Genomic DNA, 7,975 nt, shown 5'->3' on the forward strand with positions numbered 1-7,975 from the left:
TTTTGGCCTAGAGAATTCCATGGACTGTATAGTCCATGGGGTGGCAAAGGGTCGGACACGACTGAGAGACTTTCACTTTCTGCTTCATTGACTATGCTAAAGCCTTTGACTGTGTGGATCACAACAATTTTTTTGAAAATTCTTCAAGAGATGGTTTGAGAAACCTGTATTCAGGTCAAGAAGCAACAGTTAGAACCTGACATAGAACAACAAACTGATGAAAACTGGGAAAAGAGTACAACAAGGCTGTATATTGTCAACCTGCTTATATAGCTTCTATGCAGAGTGCATCATGCAAAATGCCAAGCTGGATAAAGCACAAGCTGTAATCAAGATTGTTAGGAGAAATATCAATAACCTAAGATGTGCAGATGACACTACCCTTATGGAAAAAGCGAAGTGCAACTAAAGAGTCTCTTGATGAAAGTGAAATAGGAGAGTGAAAAAGCTGGCTTAAAACTCAATATTCAGAAAACTAACATCATGGCAGCTGGTCCCATCATTTGACAGTAAATAGATGGGGGGAAATGGAAACAGTGACAGATTTCATTTTCTTGGGCTCCGAAATCACTGTGGACAATGACTGCAGCCACAAAATTAAGACACTTGCCCTTGAAAGAAAAGCAATGACAAGCCTAGACAGCATATTGAAAAGAAGAGACATCACCTTGACAACAAATGTCTGTATTGTCAAAGTTATGGTTTTTCCAGTAGTCATGTACAGGTGTGAGATTTGGACCATGAAGAAAGCTGAGTGCCTAAGAATTGATGCTTTCAAACTCTGGTCCTGAAGAAGACTCTTGAGAATCCCTTGGACAGCAAAGAGATCAAACCAGTGTATCTTAAAGGAAACTAACCTTGAATATTCATTGGAAGAACTGATGTTGAAGCTGAAGCTCCAATACTTTGGCCACCCGATGTGAAGAGTTGACTCATTGGAAAACACCCTGATGCTAAGAAAGATTGAGGGCAAGAGGAGAAAGGGGCAACACAGGATGAGATGATTGGATAGCATCACTGATTAAACCGACATGAGTTTGAGCAAACTCCAGATTTGTGATGAACAGGGAAGCCTGGTGTGCTGCAGTTCACGGGGTCACAAAGAGTCGGACAGGACTGAGAGACAACAACAATGTACGGATGTAAGAGTTGGACTGTTCAGAATCTTGAGTGACAAAGAATTGATGTTTTCCAACTGAAAGGCTGAATAAGACTCTTGAGAGTTCCTTGGACTGCAAGGAGATCAAACCAGTCAGTCTTAAAGTAAATCAACCCTGAATATTCATTGGATAGAATGATGATGAAGCTGAAGCTCCAGCACTTTGGCCACCTGATGCAAGGAGCTGATGAACTGGAAAAGACTCTGATGCTGGGAAAGATGGAAGGCAAAAGGGGAAGGGAGTGGCAGAGGATGAGATGGTTAGATAGCTTCACTGATTCAATGGACATGAATTTGAGCAATCTCCAGGAGACAGTGAAGGACACTAAAGTCTGGCATGCTGCAGTCCATGGGGTCACAAAGATTCAACACAACTTAGCTGTTAAACAACAACATTAAATCCTACCATTGTTTCTCTTGAGACTCAAACTGTCCCAATTATGACATGGGAGTTTTTTCAACCCGGTCATATATGAATCCTTTTATCACACATTTATCATTGAGCTTCCCTTTACCTTCTGGTATGGCAAAGTTGTTCCAGACTCTTGGAGAAACTTCCTGCTCCAAACTAGAAATCAGCCATTTCTCCGAGGTACTTTGGTTCCTTGTAGTGGGAAAATATTATGTGAAAGCCTTAATCTGAGTTCTAAGCCTTCATTTTAGGGTTTTTAAAGTGGCCAGGACCTTTTTTTAAGTCTTAATATTATGATTTTTTTATTTATACTTGCAATTCAAGTTTAAAACTACAAAGTTTTACTCATTTACTCACATCAACTTTTCCACATAGAAGAATTCTAGTTTCCTGTGAATCAACACAATTATGTACTCACTTAAACCCACTATATGCTATATTCCATACTATCCACCTGTCTCACTATATACCATATCTCACTAGCCTATACACACAAGATAGCTTTAGAATAACAATAAAAACACTACACACAAAAATATGATTTGGGCCAGAGATCCACCAAGAGCAAGCTCTTCTCTCAAAGAACTTATAAGTAGAAAGAAAAGAAAAACAATAAGAGCTGTAGTGTTCTGGGTATGAAAGTGGATCTATACCAGTCAAGGGAGGTACTTCCACTGTGGCACTAAGGAAGGCTTTCTGGGGAAACAAGCTGCTCAGCTAACCGTTATAGTTAGAAAATCATCCAGGCCAAGATGGAGAAAGTTTGTTAAAAGTGCTCAGTAGCTCTGCAAATACAATTATCTCAGCATAATTACAGTTAGTTCAATTTGAAAAATGATATTTCAGCAGAAGCAAAAAAAAAAAAAAGTTTTAAATAAGAAATCAAAAGAATGTCACCATGAAGTTGTGTACATCATCTCATTTATTCCAAGGTATATTCTTTCTCACAAATTACATCTATGAAATCTGAGTGGATCCTGCTAGTGATATTGTCTCAAAATAACAACTTTCATTTATGTTTCTGCTAGGGTATAAATTATGATTTATCTTACAACCTACAACAACAATGATCTGATCGAATGTGATGATTCTTTGATGAAATATGATGAGATTGACTCCTAGGCTGACAAGTTGAGTTTCAGGGTTCCTGGATACTTATTCCAAATGGAAAAGGAGACATGGTCAGGGCTCACAAGATATTCTGATATGACCTGTTAAGAACACAAGCAAAAAATTGCTCTTCTTAAGTGATATTTGTATACTATGTTCATAGCAGCCTTATTCACAATAGGCAAAAGCTGACTGTTGAATTAACCCAAGTGTCTGTTGAGAGATGAACAGTTAAAGAAAACAACATTTAAAAGGAAAGAAATTCTAATACAGATCACCCCATGAATTAATTATGAGGACATAATGCTAAATGTAATAACCATTCACAAAAATGCAAATGATTGCACTTCTAGAGGTACCTAGAGTATAGAGGTTCATATAGACAGAAAGTAGAATGGTGGTTGCCAGGGTCTGAGGGAGCAAGGATTGGGGAAAGTGGTTTAATCGGCCTAGACTTTTATTTTTTCAAGATGAAAAGAGTTCTAGAGACTGGCTGCATAAAATTTAAATGTACTTAGGACTACTAAACTATATGTGTAAAAATGGCTAATGCAGTAAATTACATCATGGAAAATTTACTGCATTAGCCATTTTTACACATACATAATTACATACACATGATGTAATTTACTGCAATTTTTAAAAAATAAATTTACCTATAGATGGGAGTTGGGGAAAGTTTCCAGTGGAAATATTGAGGCTAAAAGGGCATACTGTTAATAGATAAAATGGAGGGAAAGAATAAAAGGATGGACAAAAAAGAAAGATTAAAAAATGAAAACTCACCAGCGTCTCCAAAACCATATTGCCAGACATAGCGAAAGGATCAAGGAGGGCACTATTACTGCCACAAGTACCAAGCCAATGGATGCAGGGTGTCCTGGCAATTGGGAGAAGGCAAAGGGATATCACTTCGAACCCATTCTCTAGTTCTCCAGGCCTTCTTGCCCACGGGAGTGTCAACACCCACTGTTGCCTGCTTTTGATGATTGGACATCTCTGATTCCCTTTCTCATATTCCCAGACATCATATTCTCACAGCCACCCTCAGTCTGTTCTTCTGGCCCCATCCCACCCAGTTTATAGTCCTTCATTCTTACCTATTGCCTGCCTCAGATCAGCTGTTTTCATACCTCTGGCACTGTAGTCCCAGAAATAAACCTCAAGCTCTGTCTCTCTTTCTTTGTCTCTCCCTTCCAACCTCTCCCTCTGTCACTCTTTCTTCCCCCTCTCCTTCCCTCCCTCCAAAGCTCATCCATCAAGTCTCTCCCCTTCCTCAGGACTGCCCTCTGGGCTTGAGGACCACCTCCTCCCGTTCCCACTTCCTCCTCACCCCAGTACAGGATGATGTCCTGGTCTCCCAGGCTGCTGTGCCTCACTCAGCTCAGACCAGCCACCTCCGCAGCCGCCACATCCAGGGTTACTCGCAGATACCACATCCAGTTGGCGTTGGGCATGACGTCTCCTTGCTGAGTGCAAGGCTCCTCCTGCTCGCCCCTCATCCACGTCACCCGCACGGGTTTTGGGTAGAATCCTGAGACGTGGCAGAGCAGCCGCAGGTGGCCAGGCCAGGGAGGGGGGCCACTGGACAGCCAGGCCTCCAGCCTCACTGGTGTAGAAAGCAGCAGTAAGAATGTCAGATTACGACTCTAATCCAAAGCATAGAGGCTCAGAAACCCACAGATTTGGACAGTTGCCTCTTCCACTCCTATGGGAATCAGCTCATTTATTGATTAAACACCTCTCAACTTAGGTATTCTCCAGTTTTGAATTTAAAGAAGGTGCTGGGAAAAAAATAAATAAAGAAGGTGCTGGGAGGTAAAATAGAAAAGTCTTGGGGAGAGAACAAGACTAACCTTGCTTCTGCAGTTCTGCCTTCCCTGCTTCGAGGACACCCAGGAGATATCGAGGACAGGTTTCTGAGAGGAGCCTCTCAGTGATATCAGAGATGCCTGGATATTGAGTCATGAGTGCACAAAACTTCTGCCCCCTGCTGCCACTGGCTGGTGCACGTACAGAGGAATGATTCTGGATCCTCACAAAGTCCAGTCCTCCTAAAGCTCCTCTCAAAGAGCTTCCTATAGCCTCCCCAGAATGCAGCTCACAGCCTGCTTTGACTTGGATCACAAAGGGGTCTGTGTAAAGGAAAACAGAGACAAGTTATTAAAATGCAAACAATGAAGAAAAGGATGAGGAAAAGGCATAGGCCTTTGGATTTTAGTGGCAAGAAAGGTCTGAGATATGAAATTATAACTCAAAAACCAATTGCAGTATTCAGGACTTTTCAGGAAGAAGAGTATTGGTTAGAGGTATGCCTATCGTAAACAGTGGGGATGGGTTCTTTTAAGGATGTACAGTGGGCAAGACGAGAGAAGAGGAGCAATGTGTAATGGAGTCAGGAGGGCAGCATTCCAGGGTGAAGGGGAGGGTTATGCTGGGAGAGGAGATTAGGCAGCAGATGCTTGAGGATATGAATTGGAGGATGGGGAAGTCATACTTTAGTTCATTCAGGCACACAGTAGGAAAAGGAGTTTTTCCTAGGTTTTGAGCGTGACAAGTGACATACACACAAAACAGGAAATGGCTACAAAGCAGAAACATCATCTATTACACAAAAGTGCAAGAAACAGGAAGAATCTGGGATACTGGGTGGAGGTAAGGAGTCAGGGTTGGAGACTACTCTGGAGAGCTGTGTGCATGGAGTTGAGTAAAGAGGGAAGGAGTGGACCATGATCAGAGGGAATAGTAGCCTGACCAAGAAAGAGAAAAGTCATCGAGAGTCTCTCCAGGTCGGAGGACTGTGCTCACATTCCATCTGGAACTCACTGACATGGTCCTGCACAACCCGAGTGAATCCAATGAAGTAGACTCGGAATAGGTCCTGCAGCCCAGTCATCTCCTCATCACTAAAGTTCCCCTTGGACCAGGGCTTCAGGGAAATGGTAGTGCCCAAGTTACTCTCCCCACCTTGAATTTGCAAATCATCCAACCAGCCTGAGCCTTGGTTTGGAGCCCAGGAGCTGTTGGCAAAGGTCCAAGTATGGATGATATGGTAGGAGGTTGACCACTGGAACACTGTGTTGGTGGAAGGTTGAAAAGAATGAGGAAAAATGTAGAATCAGGATGGAATGAAAAAGAACCCAGAGTCTGAACAATATAGAGCCTGAAACAGTTCTCCCCACAAGGCTTCTGGCTCCACCCCCAGCCTCCAGAATGGAGGAGAGGGCTGGGGACATCAGAGCCCAGACCCTTAGCGGTAGGTGCGGCATGCTTTTTTTTTTTTTTTCCATTTGTTTTTATTAGTTGGAGGCTAATTACTTTACAATATTGTAGTGGTTTTTGTCATACATTGACATGAACAGCCATGGATTTATATGTATTCCCCATCCCGATCCCCCCTCCCACCTCCCTCTCCACCCATAATCTGAAGGGCATGCTTTTATCCAGAAGCCCAGCACCTCTGCTGGGAGCAGCCAGAGTCACTCTTACCATCTTCATTGTCACCACCTGGGAGGATAACCGCTAGCAATAGAAGAGGTAGAAGCAGCATTTCACTGGGATGTAGAAATTCTGACTCTCAGAGCTGGTATTTAATCTCTTATTTCAGCAAACCTTTTTCTCAGTACTCTAAAGTGACTTCCTCTCTTCCCCAGCTGAAAAATCTCTGACCCAAATTGCACATCTCAGAAAAACTGTACCTCCCACAGCTTTAGATTCCCACCCTGCCTCTCATTTCCATTCCTTGAACTCAGTCTCCTTTATACTTACTACCTTGGAAAAGCATTTTTCCAAGGTAGTAAATGATGATGAAAAGTTATTTCACCTTCCCAATTCTTATTTCCACATCTTTGAAATAAGAGGATAATATTAAACAATTGCTCAGCTTCTAGTCTCTTTAATCTAAAATACCTTTGGCTTCTCTGCCTGTCTTGTTCTCCCTCTCCCTTGCCTTCTCACCCCTGGCATTTTGTCATTATCTCTTCCCAACATCTCAATGGCCCTTCTTTCTTACCTCATTCTTCTTACCTGGCTTTTTAATTCCATGTTAAATTTTCTGAGTGTGCATGTGTGTTAACAATCACTGTCTTTTTTATATTTCATTCTGGGACCCAAATCCCAGTGAAAGGGTAGAATTAAATATAATAAATAGTTTCTATTCTGAGCAAAATTCTCTTATGCCACAGGAATTTTTGAGGCTGAAAATTACATTGGCCAATGGTATGTGACCTTCCTTTCAGTAGCTCTTCTCCTCTACTACTTTCAGTAACCAATCTTCATGAGACAAATAAAACTTCAGGAATTATGCCCCAGCTTCAGGCCAAGTCAAAATAACTTTTTGTAGTAGGCTCATTAACAGTAGAACTTCCTTCTCCTTTTGTAATATTTTATAATCTCCATCTATATTTTGGTCTTTCCTATTACCAAATAAAGCATTGCTATGTCAGCAAGTAACTTGGCATTTTTTCACCAAAAGTTCAGAGATGTTTTTCTTAAAATGTCATATCCTATGTCCTCTTTATATACATTTGGCAAGTTTTAGCAATACATTTAGCATTCGCTGGAGAAATATTTGGACTATAATCAATACATTGGCTCTCAGGATAATTCTTGGTTTTCTCCACTCAGGAAAAATATTCTGAATTTGTGGATATATATCATCTACATTTTGAGTGTAAGGAGAAGTTTTCAGTAAGTTATCTTATTTACATAGATAAGAAGACACAAAATGAGTAATGAAACATTCTTTTTTCCTGGAAATAAATCAAAATAGACCTCATCCAAGACTATCACTACCTAATTATAAAATCAAGAATAAAAAATTCCAAAGTAAGAAAGTTTGAACAATATTCCCAGAATCCAGTACATAGTATAATCTAATTCATTTTTTGTGTAACAACCACAGACAACAGCATTCACACAACATTAACTGCCTGTACATCATGACATTGCATCATTGTTTGTTCTTTGTAAACTTTGAGCTTGACACTCAAGATTCAGTTTATACAACATACTGTAGATTCACTGGCAAGAGCAAATTTTATGTATGGGCATAATGAGTAGGTAATTCTCTTATACAACAAGTATAGCACTGACAGTGAGGTAGCTAACAGAGAGGTAGTGTAGGTAGTCTTAGAGAGAACACTAAATGGATCAGTGTGAGTGGCCACAGTACCTTGGTGTACATTCACAGAGAGACCTGCTCTGAGAATGGAGACACACCATAGAAAGGGAGATTCTGGGAGTTCCAGCCCCCATTTCAGGGAGTCAGACACTGGAAAAGTGAATGTGTGCTC

The 7,975-nt window shown here is 41.1% G+C and overlaps 1 pseudogene; it reads right to left on the reverse strand.

The window, feature by feature from the left end:
* Positions 1-2,760: 2,760 nt before the first annotated feature.
* LOC133040090 (T-cell surface glycoprotein CD1b-2-like) lies at positions 2,761-6,231 on the reverse strand (annotated as a pseudogene).
* Positions 6,232-7,975: the final 1,744 nt, after the last annotated feature.

This window comes from Dama dama, chromosome 20 (genome assembly GCF_033118175.1).
Source record: "Dama dama isolate Ldn47 chromosome 20, ASM3311817v1, whole genome shotgun sequence".
Lineage (NCBI taxonomy): Eukaryota > Metazoa > Chordata > Mammalia > Artiodactyla > Cervidae > Dama > Dama dama.